This window comes from Dendrobium catenatum, unplaced genomic scaffold, assembly GCF_001605985.2.
Source record: "Dendrobium catenatum unplaced genomic scaffold, ASM160598v2 fragScaff_scaffold_273, whole genome shotgun sequence".
Lineage (NCBI taxonomy): Eukaryota > Viridiplantae > Streptophyta > Magnoliopsida > Asparagales > Orchidaceae > Dendrobium > Dendrobium catenatum.
In genome coordinates, this window is record NW_021318735.1 from 62990 (window position 1) to 80449 (window position 17460).

The following is a 17460-nucleotide window of genomic DNA, read 5'->3' on the forward strand; positions in this document are numbered from 1 at the left end:
ACTAGTAAAGGACATAGAAATTTATAGTGGTTCGGTCAACTCAACCTACGTCTACTTCCCGGAGGCACCCTCTGAGTATTGCACTAAACTTAGTGACTATCCTTTTGTTCCCACAGCAAGGTAGAGAAGCCTGTATAAAACCTCATTTCCACCGACACTAGTGAGGCAGAGAACCCAACTTCTTTTGCTTCCTTCTAAAGAAGGCAGAGAACCTTGATCGATTGCTGAAGTGAACCTCTCTCAAACCTCCAAGAACAAGGGATGACAATCGGAGAAGATGACTTGGATCATTGCTTGGAGTAACCTTTGTGAAACCCCTCACAAACTCCCCCTCACAAGATCCTCTTTCTCTCCCTTTCTCTCCCTATCCTCTAGGCTCTCTCAGGTCAAGACAACACCAAAGGATTAGTTCTTGGGTAGAATAAGAGCTCTTAAATAGAAGAGTTTTAAAATTGCTCTTAATTTATACAAACTGACTGATAAATATCATCCTGGATGATCAACGTAAATTTTGCTCAATCAGTACGGATGGTTTTGGATGATCAGAAGATTTTTGTTCATATCATCTAGGCTAATAGGATATCATCCTGTACGATAAGTACAAATCCATGAATATCATTCAGACAATCGCACTGAAAGGATGTTTGGACAATAAAAAACAAGCTTTATCATCCTAGCTGATCGCACGATCGTCGTGGATGATTAGTTCAAATTCATGAAAATTATCCATAACATCGCCTTGAATAGCAGCTGGCCAATTTGGAATGTCTAGGAACAACTAAGGTTTTTTAAACTAATCGTCCTGGTCGATCCTGCGATCATCCAGGATGATTTGATCCAGCAATTAAACCTTAATTTCTTTCGTTAATAACAATATTAATTTAGGCATAATTGTGTTTCATCGTCCAAGATGATGTCTTGGATGATATCCAAAAATAAATAATACCTAAATAGATCTAGTGCATGATTCTGTCTGATTTGAGCCTATCATCCCGACTAATATAAATATCATATAGGATGATGCACTTAATAACGGATGCCTTAACCAAGATGCCAAAATTAGGGTTTTTATTTTTAACATATCGTCAAGGATAATTTGTGGATCATCCTGGATGATGTGACCAAAAACAAAAACTCTAAAAATAGACAAAAATTTTCTCCCATATGTGTATGTGCAAGGTTACTTAGCATCAGGAACCACATCGTTTATAATAGACTTATGAAAGGGAAAATTTTACTAACTGACTCAGACCTAGTCTGTCTAATCTTGAGCTGATTTAAATTGCAGTTTAATCTTATGGACTTGAAATATTAGTAGGCAATGCAGTCGTAGAGAAACAGAAGTGTTTGCTATCATGAAAATTATACTCCTTGAAAGCAAATTTCTAATAATCTCCCCCTTTGGAAACACAGAGTAATTGAAGCAGTTCAAAATAGTTTTAATGGAAATAGGTAAAGAAATAACCACAGTTCAAATAGTTTGATTATCCATCATAAAAATATAACAGGCTAGAACAGTACAAACTAGTATAGCTAATCCCCCTTTTGACATCACAAAAGGAGGAGGGAAAAAGAAAAATAAAACAAACTACTAAACATAAGTAAAATAACTTCACACAAAAATAAGCAAACTAAAAGAAAGACGGCCCCTGATTATCTAAAGGAGGAGGTGGTGGTGGTGGATATGGTTGAAAGTAACTGGAAAGAGTCACAAACTACTCCCTAAGCCAGACCATATCCTGGTCGTGCTGGAGCTACTGGTGAGCTACATAAGCATCAAAGTGAGCAACATCCTCCATATATTACTGTTGTTGTATAGCAACGAAGGTCTCAAAGCGAGTCTCCTACTGGTCGAATCGCTCCACCAGCTGATCCAACTGAGAGTGCTGGCAGAGTGGAGTAGGTGCAGGAGCTGCCTCCTTCTCAGCTCCCTAAGCTTCCTCGTTCCCCGAGTGGAGATGAGTACTATGAAGAATATGGAAGGAGTTGTTTGAGTAGAAGGCAGGCTAAACATTTGGTGGGGCAGGATATTAGATGTTGTATTTTGATTCTAAGATATAGGCAATGATATATCCCAGGGCAAGATTGAGCTTCCTCCTATGTCCTAAATCTCGAATAGTGGTCAGATGCTCAATGTAGTGAAAGATAAAATTAGTGGCATTGAATTTTTGATGAGCCAAAATGTAAAAGTGGTGATCAAAAGAAGAGGAGTGATATGAACGTGATCACCATCTTTAGGAAGAATTGAGGTGCGAAGGATATGCTAGATTATCCTAGCATCTTTGAGTAAGGTACTAAACTCTCTAACGTGAAAGTGAGCAATAGTATTTCTAAGAAAGTAGTTGGATGTTGCACAGTCGTAATCAGGATCAGTATATAGGGTATGGAGTTTGTCCCCTATTATGAAAAGTTACAAAAATTCTTCACAGTCCTGATATGTGATTTCGACGGGGCATCAATTCACATTGGACCCGAGAGCAGTGAAAGAAGAATTAATATGGAGGCTAGCAAAAAATTTAAAAAGAAGCTCAGAGTTGAAGGGGATAGAGAGAGTAAGAAGGAAGGTCAAGAAGTGTGCGCAGAAAGATCTAGGACACGATAGGAAAGAATGTGTGGATTGACAGTCCGGGAGACAATAATCCCGGCTATTTTATATGTTTGATAAGCAGCTTGATCATCTAACTCAGTGAAGCGAGGTTCCAAAGATGCCCTTGAGGAACTCCCATAAAGATAGTGAATCGCTTTCCTCCTTCCATTATCAAGAACAACAATGAAATAAGAAGTGCAAGAATGATGGAAGAAGAGGGTGTGAGAAAAACTTCTTGAGGGGCTCGATTTATAAAGAATCTGTCGAATTGTCCAGGATAATAATAAAATCATCCAGGATGATATGTTACAATAATTACATCTGGGATGATTTGTCAAAATGGCCGTGATATCGTCCAGTACGATCAGATATCGTTCTAGATGATAAGACACATGCGATCATTTCAAGGAGTCATTCTGGATGACTGTTGAAAAAGCAAATCATCCTGGATGATTAGGTGGATCGTCTAGGATGATGCATAATAATAGATCATATCGGTCGATTTAAAGTTAAGTGTCAAATTTTTCTACGTGGATCATCTAGCACGAACATATGTATCATCGAAGACGATCACTAATAATTGATCAGAGATTATGAAGATCATCCAGGATGAGGAGGATCATCCAAGATAATCATAAATAATTGAAACAGAAGACGATTATATCGTCCAGGATGATAATGGATTGTCTAGGATGATCAGAAGTAGAAGAGTCAAAATAGTCGTCAGATGGAATTCAAAGAGTGAGTTGAATAGATCATCAAGGATGATATAAATATCATTCGGGATGATGTGAGAAAAAGTTTAAAATTAGAGAATGGATGGAGATGATCAAAGAAGGCCTAAAAATAGAAAAAATAAAAATAAAAAATAAAATAAAGACATAAAAAAGAATAAGGAAAAACTTTTTTTTATCAAAGCTTGAATATGATAAATTTTCCATGTGATTGAATTAAAAATTTGTTAGAATCAATGAGTTAACATTGTTGAAATATGAAAAACAGTAAAACAATCGATCATGTTATCCTTAGCTCGAACTTTTCCAAGGGAAAAATCGTCTTTTGAAAATAAGGATCTAAATTAGAAAAATTAATTGGATAAGAAAAAGAGATCCATTCAAAACTTGTTTTCAGAAAAAATATTTTATAGAATAATATATCAAAGTATTTAGTTACGATCATGAATTCCAAAATCAAGCCTTTGAAAAATATCAAGTGACACATAAATTCTTCTAAAATTTAAAATTTTTCAAAAGGAAGAAGCTTGCTTATATATATATAAGATAGATTACTGTAGCAAGATTGAAGAGATCTCAATTGCAAAGTCCATTTATTAATTTGAGATGGACTTTTGTTTAGAAAAGAGAATTACACCACTAAAAGAAGTTAGAGAAAAGGAAATAATCAACGGTGTTTCCCCCTTTAACTGATTTAGAGATGTCAAACATTGACTGCAAATTTTCAAAAATGAAATAAGGCATAAGATATCAATTCAACATTAATTAAAAGAAAAAGAAAATAAATGAAAACATACAAAAAAATAAAATAATAGAAGTAAAAAAATAAACAAGGAAAAAACTACAAAAATAAAACAACAGAAAAAATAAACAACAGATAAAAAATCAGAAATTAGTAAGAATCATGTTCATGCATTTATGTCAATCACACCCAATATAGTCCTTAAAGTGCTGAAAGTGTCAAAGGCCAGTGGTTTAGTAAAGATGTCAGCCAATTAATTCTCAGTTGCCACATTGTGTAACTCAATGTCTCCCTTGGTCACATGATCTCTGATAAAATGATGCCATATATCAATGTGCTTAGTCCTTGAATGTTGGATAGGATTCTTAGAAATACAGATGACACTAGTGTTGTCACAAAGAATTGAAATTATGCCTATAGGTAATCCTAATTCCAGAACTTGCTGCTTCAATCAAAAGACATGGGCCACACAACTCCCTAAAGTAATATACTCAAGTTCAATAGTGGAAAGTACAACAGAGTTTTTCTTTCTACTAGACTAGGAGATTAAAGATTGTCCTATGAATTAAAAAGTCAAAGAAGTTCTCTTTCTATCCACCTTACATTTGCAAAATTAGAATCAAAATATCTAATAATCTCAAACGAAGTGCTGTGCCTAGGTTACCAGATTCCTAAGTTTTGGGTCTCTAAGAGGTATCTAAGAATTTTCTTAACTGTAGTCAGGTGGGATTCTTTAGGATCAGCTTGAAATCTAGCATAGAGATAAACACTAAATATTATATCAGGTCGGGTAGCAGTCAGGTAAAGTAAAGATCCAATCATCCCTCTATACTTCTTTTAATTAACTGATTTTCCATTTGAGTCCTTATCCAACTGAACACGGGAGGTCATGGGAGTATTAATTAGCTTGTTTTTATCCATTTTATAGTTCTTCAAGATGTTCTTTATATACTTTGATTGATTTAGAAAGATTCTATCATTCAATTATCTTATGCTAAATCCCAAAAAGTATGACAACTCTCTCATCATACTCATCTCAAACTCCCTACTCATTATTTTAAAAAAATCATCTCATAGCATCTTATCAGAAGATCCAAAAAGTATATCATCGACATAAATCTGAATAATGAGTAATTCATCTCCTACTTTCTTAAAAAAAGGGTGGTGTCTACGATTCCCTTAATAAACTCTCTCTCTAGTAAGAATGTGCTAAGTCTCTCATGCCAAGCTTTAGGTTCCTTCTTTAATCCATATAAGGCATTATTTAATTTAAAAACATGATTTGGAAATTGGGAACTCTCAAAACCATGGGATTGCTCTACAAACACATCCTCTTTTATTACACCATTTAAAAAGACACACTCTTAACGTCCATTTAGAAAAGCTTAAATCCCTTTTAATAGGCAAAGGCTAGTAGCGCTCTAATGGCTTCCAATCTAGCTACAGGGGCAAAGGTCTCCTCAAAATCAATCTCTTCTATTTGGTTGTACCCCTTAGCCACTAATCTTGCCTTATTTCTAACCACCACACCAGAATCATTCATCTTATTCTTAAAAAGACCCATTTGGTTCTAACTATACTTTATCCCTTTGGTCTCTCTACAAGCTCCCAAACATCATTCCAAACAAAATTGGTTTAACTCCTCTTGCATGGCTATGATCCCAAACTCATCAAATAGGGCTTAGTTGATGTTGGTGAGTTCAGTCATTGAGATAAAGACAGAGTGGTTCACTTCCTTTCTAAGTCCATGCCTAGTCCTAACATCTTCAGAAGGGTCTCCTAAGATTAGTTCTATAAGATGACTCGAAGAATATCTCCAATCTCTAGGCAAGGTGTGTGTAGGTTTAACCCTTTCCTCCAGATCTATAATTTCTACTCCTTGGGTAATCTCGCCTACTCCTTCAGTGTTTTGGAGCTCTACCATCTTCTCCAAATTTTCAACTCCAGTGGTATTCTCTCCAACTTCATCTTCCTCCTCAACTCCAGACTTCTTAGGATCAGATTCATCAAACATTACATGAGTAGTCTCCTCCATCACCAATGTCCTCTTATTAAACACCCTAAATAATTTTCCTACACTTGAATATCCTAAGAACACTCCTTCATTAGATTTTGGATCAAATTTCCCTAAGTGTGACTTCCCATTATTATGAATGAAAACCTTACAACCAAAGATATGGAGGTGGAAAAGATTGGGTGTCCTATCCTTAATGATCTCATAGGGTGTCTTATCATGTTTAGCTTTAACATTCACCCTATTCAACACATAATAAGTTATGTTTACCGCTTCAGCCCAAAAGTATTTTGGAAGTGAATACTCAGCAAGCATGGCTCTAGCGGCTTCAACTAAGGTCCGATTCTTTCTTTCAGCTAACCCGTTCTGTTGAGATGTCCTAGGAGCTCAGAAGTTGTGACCACTCCCATTATCCTCACAGAAGTCTCCAAATCTCTCATTTTCAAACTCTCCCCCATGGTCACTATGGATGGTCAAAATCTCACAACCTAGTTTTTTTTGAATCAAACTGAAGAAGGATCTAAACTCATCAAAAGACTCATTCTTATGTGACAGAAATCTAATCCAAGTAAACCTCAAGTAGTCATTGACAATCACAAATCCATAAACTTTTCCCCCTGAGCTGGCAGTGCCAATGGGTTTTAAAAAAATCATGTGAAGGACTTCTAAAGGTCTAGAGGTGTTAATGACTTTAATAGAGTGAAAAGATGATTGAATTTGCTTCCCTAGTTGGCAGGCATCACAAAGGTGGTATTTTGAAAATTTAAGCCTCGGGACACCTCTAACTAGGTCTTTCTTGGTCACTCTTCTAAGGGTTTTCATACTTGAATGACATAATCTCCTATGCCACAACCATGAATCATCAATAGCCATTTTTTAAGTAAAATGAAGCACCACATTCAATATTGTTTAAGTCAAGCATGTAAATATTATTGATCTGCTTTCCATGTAAAAAAAAAATTATTATTTAAGCTTATAATGCAAGTATTTGCTAAGAATTTTATGATGAAGCCTTTATCATAAAGCTGACTGATGCTGAACAGGTTATGTTTCAGTCCATCTACAAGAAAAAATTTTTTAATCAAAAGATTCTTGGAGTTTCCAATTATACCCGTGCCCACTACCTTCCTGGTGGTGTTATCTCCAAGAGTAACCTTGCCTCCAGCCCTGGCCTCCAGCGAAATGAATTAATTAACATCTCCAGTCATATGTCATGAGTATCCGCTGCCCAGGTACCACATGCTCTCATGAGGCCTTTTGTGAGAGCAAGCCTATAAAATCATCAAATGTCAAATTTAGGAACCCAAACATGTTTTGGTCCCTTCTTATAGAAAGAAGAATACAATGCATGTATGTTATGTTGTGAATCATACAATTTGGGTCTCCACACCTAATGTGTACTAAAGTGAATAGTGCAAGTATGTGAAATGTGTCCTAACATGCCACATAAAAAATATCTAACACCAGAACAAGGATTTCTTAATCTATTCGGGTAGTAATGCTTCCTTTTAAAGTTATGTGATGCATGCAATGTTGGTTTGTTATTTTCAAAAGCTTTGAGATTTTTTAATTTTTTAAATTCTTTTTCTAACTCAGCATGAGATGACTTCAATGAATCATGTGCATCAGATAATTCAGTATTCTTTTTGTTTAATGCTTCAAACTCATCAAGTAATGACATGTGATTTCTGTCGATTGTAGTCTAATCTTTAAGTAAAATTTTATGCTCCTTTTGCAAATTTAAAAACTCTAATTTCAAACTAGCATGTGATTTCTTAAGTTTCCTATATGATGCATGAATTTGTTCATAAACTTTAAATAATTATTCGTAGGTTAGTTCACATACCTCTTCTTGGTCCAACTGACCAAAATGATCATTCGCCATCAAGCACAAATTTGTAGTCTCCTATTCAACTTCAGTCTTAGAGGAGTCTGATGCTAAATTTGCCTAGAATGCCTTTTGGAACCTCTATTATCCTTTTTGAACTTGGGTTTCTCCTCACACTTCTCCTTGCTTGAGTTTGCTTTAAGTGTAGGATAATCAGGTTTAACGCGTCCTCGCTTCCTACATTTAAAGCAGATCATATCATTAGAATTCTTAAATTTTTTGCTATCCTTACCTTTATTCCACTTCTATTGTTCTTATGCTTCTTCCTTAGAAAGCTTTTGAATTGACTTATGATTGAGGCAACAACATTGCTTTCAAGCTCGGAAGAGTTAGTGTCCGTGTTATTGGCCTTCAGTACCGCAATTTTCTTTTTTTTTCTCTCACCTGCATCAAGATTTCTTTGATTCATCCCTTGATCGTAAGCAATGAGCGATCTAAAAAACTTATCAATATAATAAGTATTTAAATCTTTAGATTCAGAAATTGTAGTGATCTTAACATCAAAAGAAGATGGCAAGCCTCTCAAAATTTTATTTATTTTTTTATAATTAGTCAGCTCTCTTCCTAAAGCATACAATGATGGGATAATTTGAGTAATCCTAGTATACATGTCAGAAATTAATTTAGAAGATTTCATATAAAAATGTTTGTAGTCATGCAATAATATATTCAATCTAGATTGCTTAGCTTATTGGTTCCTTCATAAGTAATACACAATCTATCTTAAATTTTTATACTAGTTGCACAAGTTGAAACACACATATAATTTCAGATTTCAAAGCACAAAAAAAAAAATAGTTCAAACATTTTGCATTAAGTTGTGTTAAATCTCTTTCATCAAAAGTCCATTCAATAAAAGGAAGTTCAGTTTTAATGCCATTAATTTCACGAGAAGGAGGTGTATAACCTTCTTTAACAAGCATCCACATGCGATAGTCAATCGATTATAAAAAATAAACATGCGAGTTTTCCAAAAATCAAAAGGAATATTATCAAACAAAGATGGTCGGGTAATAGAATACCCTTCCGCAGTATTATGATTATCAGAGTTAGCCGAGGATCAAAATTCAAAAGTTTTCAAAAACTCAATTTTATGAATCCCGCTATAATACCACTTGACAGTTCATTAGGGATGTTAAGCGCTTATGAACTAGTCCAATCTAACCAGGGGGGATGAATTGGTTATTTAAAAATCTTTCAATCAAAAATAAAAAATCAATGAAACCAAAATTCACCACATAGAAATTTAACGTGCATAAATTGATGCAGAAAAAGCAGTAGTAAAGGACTTAGAAATTTATAGTGGTTTGGTCAACTCGACCTACGTCCACTCCCCGAAGGCACTCTCTAAGTATTGCACTAAACTCAGTGATTCTTCTTTTGCTCCCACAGTAAGGCGGAGAAGCCTATACAAAATCTCCTTTCCACTAACACAGATGAGGTAAAGAACCCAACCCCTTTTGCTTCCTTCTGAAGCAAGCAGAGAACCTTGATTGATAATTAGAGAAGATGACTTGGATCCTTGCTTGGAGCAACCTTTGTGAAACCCCTTACAAAATCCCCTTCACAAGATCCTCTCTCTCTCCCCCTTTCTCTCCCTCTCCTCTAGGCTCTCTCAGGTCAAGACAACAGGAAAGGATTAGTTATTAGGTAGAACAAGAGCTCTTAAATAGAAAAGTTTCAGAATAGCTCTTAATTTATACAAACTGACTTTATCATCCAGGATGATATAAATATCATCCTAGATGATCAGCACAAATTTTTCTCAATCAGCCCTGACGATTTGGGATGATTAGAAGATTTTTATTCATATCATCCAAGACGATAGGATATCATCCTATACGATCACTATAAATCCTTAAATATCATCCAAACAATTGCACTGAAAGGATATATAGATGATGAAAAAATATCTTTATTGTCTAGACCGATCGCACAATTATCCCGGACGATTTGTTCAAATATGTGAAAATTGTCTAAAGCATTGCCCTGAATAACAGCTGGCTGATTTGGAACGTCCAGGAACAACTAAGATTTTTTGAACTGTTCGTCCTAGACGATCCTGCGATCATCCAGGATGATTTAATTGAGTAATTAAACCTTAATTACTTTCCTTAATAACCAGATTAAATTAGGCATAATTATGTTTCATCGTCTAGAATGATGTCCTGGATGATGTCTAGAAATAAATAATACCTAAATAGATCTGGCGGTTGATTTTTTCTAATTTGAGACTATCGTTCCGGCCAATATAAATATCATCCAGGATGATGCGCTTAATGATGGCTGCCTTAACCAAGATGCCATAATTAGGGTTTTTATTTTTAATATATTATCTAGGATGATTTGTGGATCGTCCTAGAAGATGTGACCAAAAATAAAGAACTCTAAAAATAGACAAAAAAATTTCCCCATGTGAATGCGCAAGGTTACTTAGCATTGGGAACCACATTATTTATATTAGTCTCAAGAAAGAGAAAAGTTTACAAATTGACTCTGACCTAGTCTATCCAATGTTGAGCGAGTTCAAATTGCAGTTTGATCTTTTGGATATGAAATATTAGTAGGTAAGGCAGTCGTAGAGAAACAAAAATTTTTGCTATCATCAAAATTATACTCCTTGAAAGCAGATTTGCAACAACTTTGATTGGCTAAGAAAAGTTCCATCCTAATTTTGCTTTATGCTAAAACCAAGAAAATAACTCATATCTCCCATCAAACTCATTTCAATTTCACCTCCAATTATTGTTGAAAATCACCCCAAAGATTTTTATTGTTGATCGAAATAAGATATCATCAACATATATTTGAATAATAAATATTGTTGCGACTTTGTTTTCAAAATTATATTTTTATATCATGTGAGTTTTTGATGATACTAATATTTTTTGTGTTGATTACTATTTCTCCTAACATATATTGAAATTTTTTTATTATTTATGTGTAATAACATTTTGAGGAAATCATTCTCTAGACACCTTACGATTTCAAGATATATTTGATTAGGGTTTATTATAATTGAAGTATACTTTTCTATTTTCTCTTGAATCTGAGAAAGTGTAATTGTAATTGAGTAACTATGCACACACACACTGGGGCAGTTAGAAAAAAAACCTATATTTTAAAACTAATTATACTGTATAATTATGGGATTATATAGAATGATTTGACCCGAGTGTTCCTCCATAAAGTAGTTACTCAAATTATGCCTTAAAAATTTTTGATTGAACTATTTGTACTGTATGAAGTTACATTCATATAGATGACGACCAGACTACAAAATGACTTTGTACTAGTTCATCCCGAATGAACTCAAAATTTTCTAAACTGATCGTACTATATGATCAAAGTTTCGTACAGACAATGTCTATTGTACAAAATGGGTGTATACTAGTTCACCTATATAAACAGGTAAATTTTTTAAATTGTTCATACTATACAAAATTAATTTTATATAGATGACGTCCAGAGTATGAATTGGACTCATCCATTTCCATACCAAATGAAGCATGATTTGGTTATACTGATCATATTGAATGAAATGAATTTTGTACATTATACTGACCAGAGTATGAAACATATTCACACATAATTGTACTTAATAAACTAGTTCATTTTTGAATTGTTCGTATAATATGATGTAAGTTTATACGTATGACTGAAAGAGTATAAAAAAGGTTCATACAGGATCATACAAGGAATTTTGAATTGTTCGTATATATGAAGTGCGTCATACTGTACGATCAAAGATGGTCAAATTAAAATTTTCAGTTTTATGAATGGTTTTTCTTATTATATAAGGTCCTAAAACTGAGTGCCAAAAACTACTATGAATTTCTATTGCAAATTTATTTAGAGAGTGCACTTGGAGAGTGTTTGGGAGAGTGTCTTGGGATAGGAGAGTGAGAGATTTTTTAAGAGGGATTTGTGAGGGGATTCACAAGGTATCCTAACGGTGAGTATCTCTTACTTATTTTTCAATGTTCTTCCCTACTTTCTTAAAGACTCTTAGAAAAAGATTTTCGAAGGAGTGTTGGTACTTTGCTAACACCAAGAGGGTGGGACAGGATGTCGATACTCTACCGACACTAGGAAGGTGTAAAAAGATGAAGACACTCTACCGACACTTGGAGGGTGTGAAAGGAAGCTAGTTCTTTGCCATCATTAGGAAGGTGAGAAAGGTTGATGATACTCTACCACACTAGGGTTTGGTGGAAGAGAGGTTAATTTTAAGGGATTTTATTGTGCTTAAAACTTAAATCGATTTTCTAAAATTATCAATAGATTTTTTATAGCCTTGGCATAAATTTAATAGGTCTAAGAACCTATTCGGACTTTCAAGTGGTATCAAAGCCTACTTTTGAAATTAAGGTTTAGATAACTTTTATGAAAATAATCATGGCTACTTTTAGAAACCATAACACACTTGAAGGGTATTCGATCACCAGACCACCTATGTTTAATAACATCCCTTTCGATTTTTGGAAAATATGTATGTTTACTTTTCTTCAACTGCTTGACTATCGCATGTGAATTTTAGTATAGGAAGGCTACACTAGACAATTTTAGATTTGTAGATGACATTATAACTGAAACACCATTTATTGACTGGACAGTAGAAGAAAAAGACTTAGCTCAATTAAATCCTAAATATTTAAATTATTTTTCTGTGCACTTAAATTTAAGGGCTATATGCATATCTCAACCTATAGAACTGGAAAATAAATTTTAGATATACTTTGCATTACTTATGAAGGAGTTAATGAGGTGAAATAATCTAGATTGAACATTCTACTACATGATTATGAACTATTTCATATGAAACTGAATGAATTAATCACTAACATGTATACTGATTTCACATAAATAGTCACCTCATTGCATGCTTTAGGTAGGGAACTAACGAATATTGAAAAAGTAAATAAAAAACTTCATTGTATACCTACTATTTATATTGTAATGATAACTGCTATAATAGAGTCAAAAGACTTAAATATTTATTCTATTAATAATATTCTTAGATCACTAATTGCTTACGAGCAAGAAGTGACTCAAAGATAGATTAATGCATGTGAGAAGTGGAAGGAGAAAAATAATATATTAAAAGTAGATGACTCGGATAGTGATCAATCTCAGCTTGAGGATGAAGTTGAGATTGCCTTAATGACTATGCAATTTAGAATTTTTATTAAGAGGAAGTTAAAGAGATATCAGCAGTGGAATAAAGATAAGTTTCATAAAAATGCTAAATCTTTTAATAATATAATTTTTTATGAATGTTGGAAGCTTGGACACATCAAATTTGATTGCCCAAATCTCAAAGCTAATTCTAATAAGGAGAAGTTTGAGGAGAAAACAAATGTGAGGAAGGACAAAAAGAGATTGCAAAGAGTATTTTGGGCGGACTCAGCTTCAGATTCCTCATAAACAAAGTAGAGGAGAAAGTCACAAACTTGTGTTTAATGGCCGACAAGCTTGATCAGTCAGATCAAGAGGAGGTATGTGACTTAAACCTATGATGAGTTATTTGATATTTCTGAGAAAATTCATACAATATATAAGAAACTAAAAAAATTGCATGATAACTTGAACTTTGAATTTTCAAATTTATAAAAGAACATGAAATCCTTCAGAACTATCACACATTGATTGCCAATAACCATATGAAATTATTGGATGACTTTCTGATTTAAACAAAAAATATGAACTATTGAAATTATCATATATTAAACATGAAAATGATATTAAAATATTTAAGGATGAATCTGATCGTAGAGATAACTATTTGAATGTTGATAATGCTATTTTAGAAATTACTAACTCATATTTTAGAGAGAAAATAAAAGCTCTTGAGGAAAACATGATACCTCCTATGCTTGAAGATTTTTCCAGTCTTGATGGGAAGCCTAAAACTTTAAAACCTATAAAAAGATATTATAACTCATGTAAATTGATAAATCTTTTTCCTGGAGTGAAATGTTTTTTTTATAGATTAATTGGGCATATCTCACACACTTGTACTATTCATAATAAAACTTATTTAGTGTGGAAACCTAAAATGCATAAAATATTACATATAAAACATGCATCTAGATTATTACTACCAAGAGGAGAACCCAAACTTGTTTGGATTCCTAAGTCTAATGTTCGATCATTTTATATAATTGCTCTCATACAAGACCTCGTGAGAGAATTTGGTACTTGGACAATGAATGTTCAAAGCTTATGACTGGAGATATGACACAATTCATATCGCTAGAAGCCATGAAAGGATGCAAGGTTATACAGGAAGACAATACCATTAGGAAAGTGGTAGGCACAAGCATGACTGTAAGTTTGATTTATTTTTTCATTAAAAATGTCTTATTGGTAGAAAACTTAAAGCATAACTTGTTAAGTATTAGTCAGCTATGTGATAATAATTATAATGTAAAATATTTTCCCACAAGCTGTATAATAAGCCAAAATGGAGTTATGGAAATAGGATAAATAATGTATACATGCTTGATTTGAATTTTATTAAATTTTTTAATGCTTTTTTTCTCAAAATAATTACTAGTGAATCATGGTTATGACATAGAAGACTTTGTCATATAAGCATGAAATGTTTTACGAAAATTACCCAAAAAGAATTGGTTAGAGGTATACCTAAACTATACTTCACCAAGGATCACCTATGTGATGCATGTCAATTAGGAAAATAGGTGAAGTCCTCCTTTCATTCCATTAAGGAACTTAGAACTAGCAAATCATTAGAAATCATTCATATGGATCTTTTTGGATCGGTTAGCATTGTAAGTCTAGGAGGTAAAGTGTTTGGATTATAATAGTTGATTATTTTTCAAGATTCATTTGGGTTAAATTTTTATTTCATAAGAGTGAATCGTTTGAGAAATTTAGAGACTTTTTTACTTGGATTCAGAGAGAACTAGAATATGAGATTTTATCAATTCAAAGTGATCATGGAGAAAAATTTATAAATTAAAAATTTGAAGATTTTTGTAGAGAGAAAGGAATTGATCGTAATATTTCAGCACCTAAAACCCCTCAGTAGAATGGGGTTGTTGAAAGAAATAACATATCATTATATGAAGTCACTAGAGCCATATTGGCAGAATACTCATTTTTGAAATATTTTTGGGCTGAAGCAGTTAGTACGGCTTGGTATGTTCTGAATAGGATAAATATTATATCTAAATTAAATAAGATACCCTATGAACTTTATAAGGATATAACACCTAATCTTTCACATTTGTATGTTTTTGGATATAAGGTGTTCATTTACAATAATGATAAAACTCATTTAGGAAAATTTGATCCAAAATTTGATGAAGAAAATTTTCTTGGATATTCTAGTGTTAGAAAATCTATAGAGTTTTTAACAAGAGAACATTGGTAGTTGAGGAGATCACATATGCTGTTTTTGATGAATCTTACATTTTAGAAGAGCCAAGTTTGGAAGAAGATCATATTGAAAATATCTCCCATGAAATTGAAAAAACAAATTTAGAAGAAGATGTTGGAAAAGAAAATCTTTTGCCTAGAGAATGGAAATTTTTTGGGAATCACCCTAAGGAATTGATGTTAGGTGAACCTAGTAAGGGTGTTAGGACTAGGCATGGACTTAGTAAAGAAGTGAAACATTCCACCTTTATATCGATGATTGAACCCACTAATATAAATTAAGCACTTTTAGATAAATTTTGAATTTTGGCCATGTAGGAAGAGTTGAATCAATTTGTTAGAAATAATATTTGGAAATTAATTGAAAGGCCTAAGGATCAAATTCTTATTTGAACTAAGTGGGTGTTCAAAAATAAAATAAATGATTCCGGAGTTGCGATGAGAAAATAAATAAGTTTGGTGGCCAAGGGGTATAATCAAATAGAAGGAATTAATTTTTAAGAAAGTTTTTTCCTTGTAAACAGACTTGAAGCGTTAAGGGTTTTATTAGCCTTTGCCTATTTTAAAGTTTTTAAACTGTACCCAATGACAATATTAAGAGTGAGTTTCTTATTGGGGTGATATAAGATGATATTTATGTTAAGCAAGCTCCAAGTTTTGAAATTTAAAATTTCCTAATTATGTGTTTAAATTGAAAAAGGCATTATACGGACTGAAATAGGCACCTAGGGCTTAGCATGAGAGGTTAAGCACTTTCTTATTAAATAGGTTATTTATAAAAGGAAGTGTGGACACCACACTCTTTTTGAAAAGGATAGGAGATGACATACTCATTTTTCAATGTTGAAGATATCTTATTTGAATCTACAAATAAAAATCTTTTTGATAATTTTTTAAAAATAATGAGTGGTGAATTTGAAATGAGTTTAATTGGAGATTTGAGTTATTTTCTTGGTTTTAGCATAAAACAAAATATGGAAGGAACTTTTCTTAGTTAGTCAAATTATATTAAGGACATCCTCAAGAAATATGAAATGGATAATGCTAAACCAATCATTACACCAATGAGTTCCTCAGTACAGTTAGATAAGGACTCTAAGGAAAAATCTATTGATCAAAAGAAATTTAGAGAAATAATTGGATCATTACTTTACTTGATTTCTAGTAGACCAGATATCATGTTCAGTATTTATTTCTGTGTTAAATTTTAATCTGATTTAAAGGAATCACATTTGACAGTAGTTAAAAGAATTTTGAGATATCTTTTGGGAACTCAAAACTTAAGGATTTGATATCCAAAGCATAGCTCATATTTTGAAATTATTGAATATTCTGATTCAAAATTTGTAAGATGTAGGGTTGATCATAAAAGTTCTTATGAAACTTGTCAATTCATAGAAAACTTTTTTAGTTTCTTGGTCTTGCAGAAAATAGAATTCAGTAGCCCTTTATATTGTTGAAGTAGAATACATTGCCTTAGGTAGTTATGTGGCACAAGTTCTTTACATAAAACAACAACTGGTTGACTTAGGATTTTCGATTAGCACTATTCCAATTTTCTATGATAATATAAATGCCATTTGCATTTTAAAGATTCCTATTTAATATTATAGAACCAAGCATATTGATATAAGACAACATAACTTCATTAGAGATCATGACAATTTTCTTTCCAAAGAGAATGAGGATGCTTTCGATAGGTATTTTGTTGCAAAAATTACCCCCTATCAACTTCTAATTCAAAGTGAGATTAACATTTTTGTAATGCCACTTTTTTCCTCAACCAAGTATTCTTTTATCCTGACCCTCATCTATGTCTACTATAAAGGGACATTCCAAACATTTCTAGCTAACATGATGGTTAACTAAGATCACATAAGGATTACCTCTTATGTTTTCAGCAACGAGTAAAAATCATTAAGGAAGACTTAGGTAACTTCCTTCACCTAAGAACCCAAGGAATTAGAGCGCACACCTTAACCTCTAGAGTAGATTTTGATTGGTTAGAAATAAATTAAACTCTTAGAGGTGTTGCCCAAGTCATCTGTCTCATGTGTACACTCTTAATCAAAATGCATGGATTATCTAGCA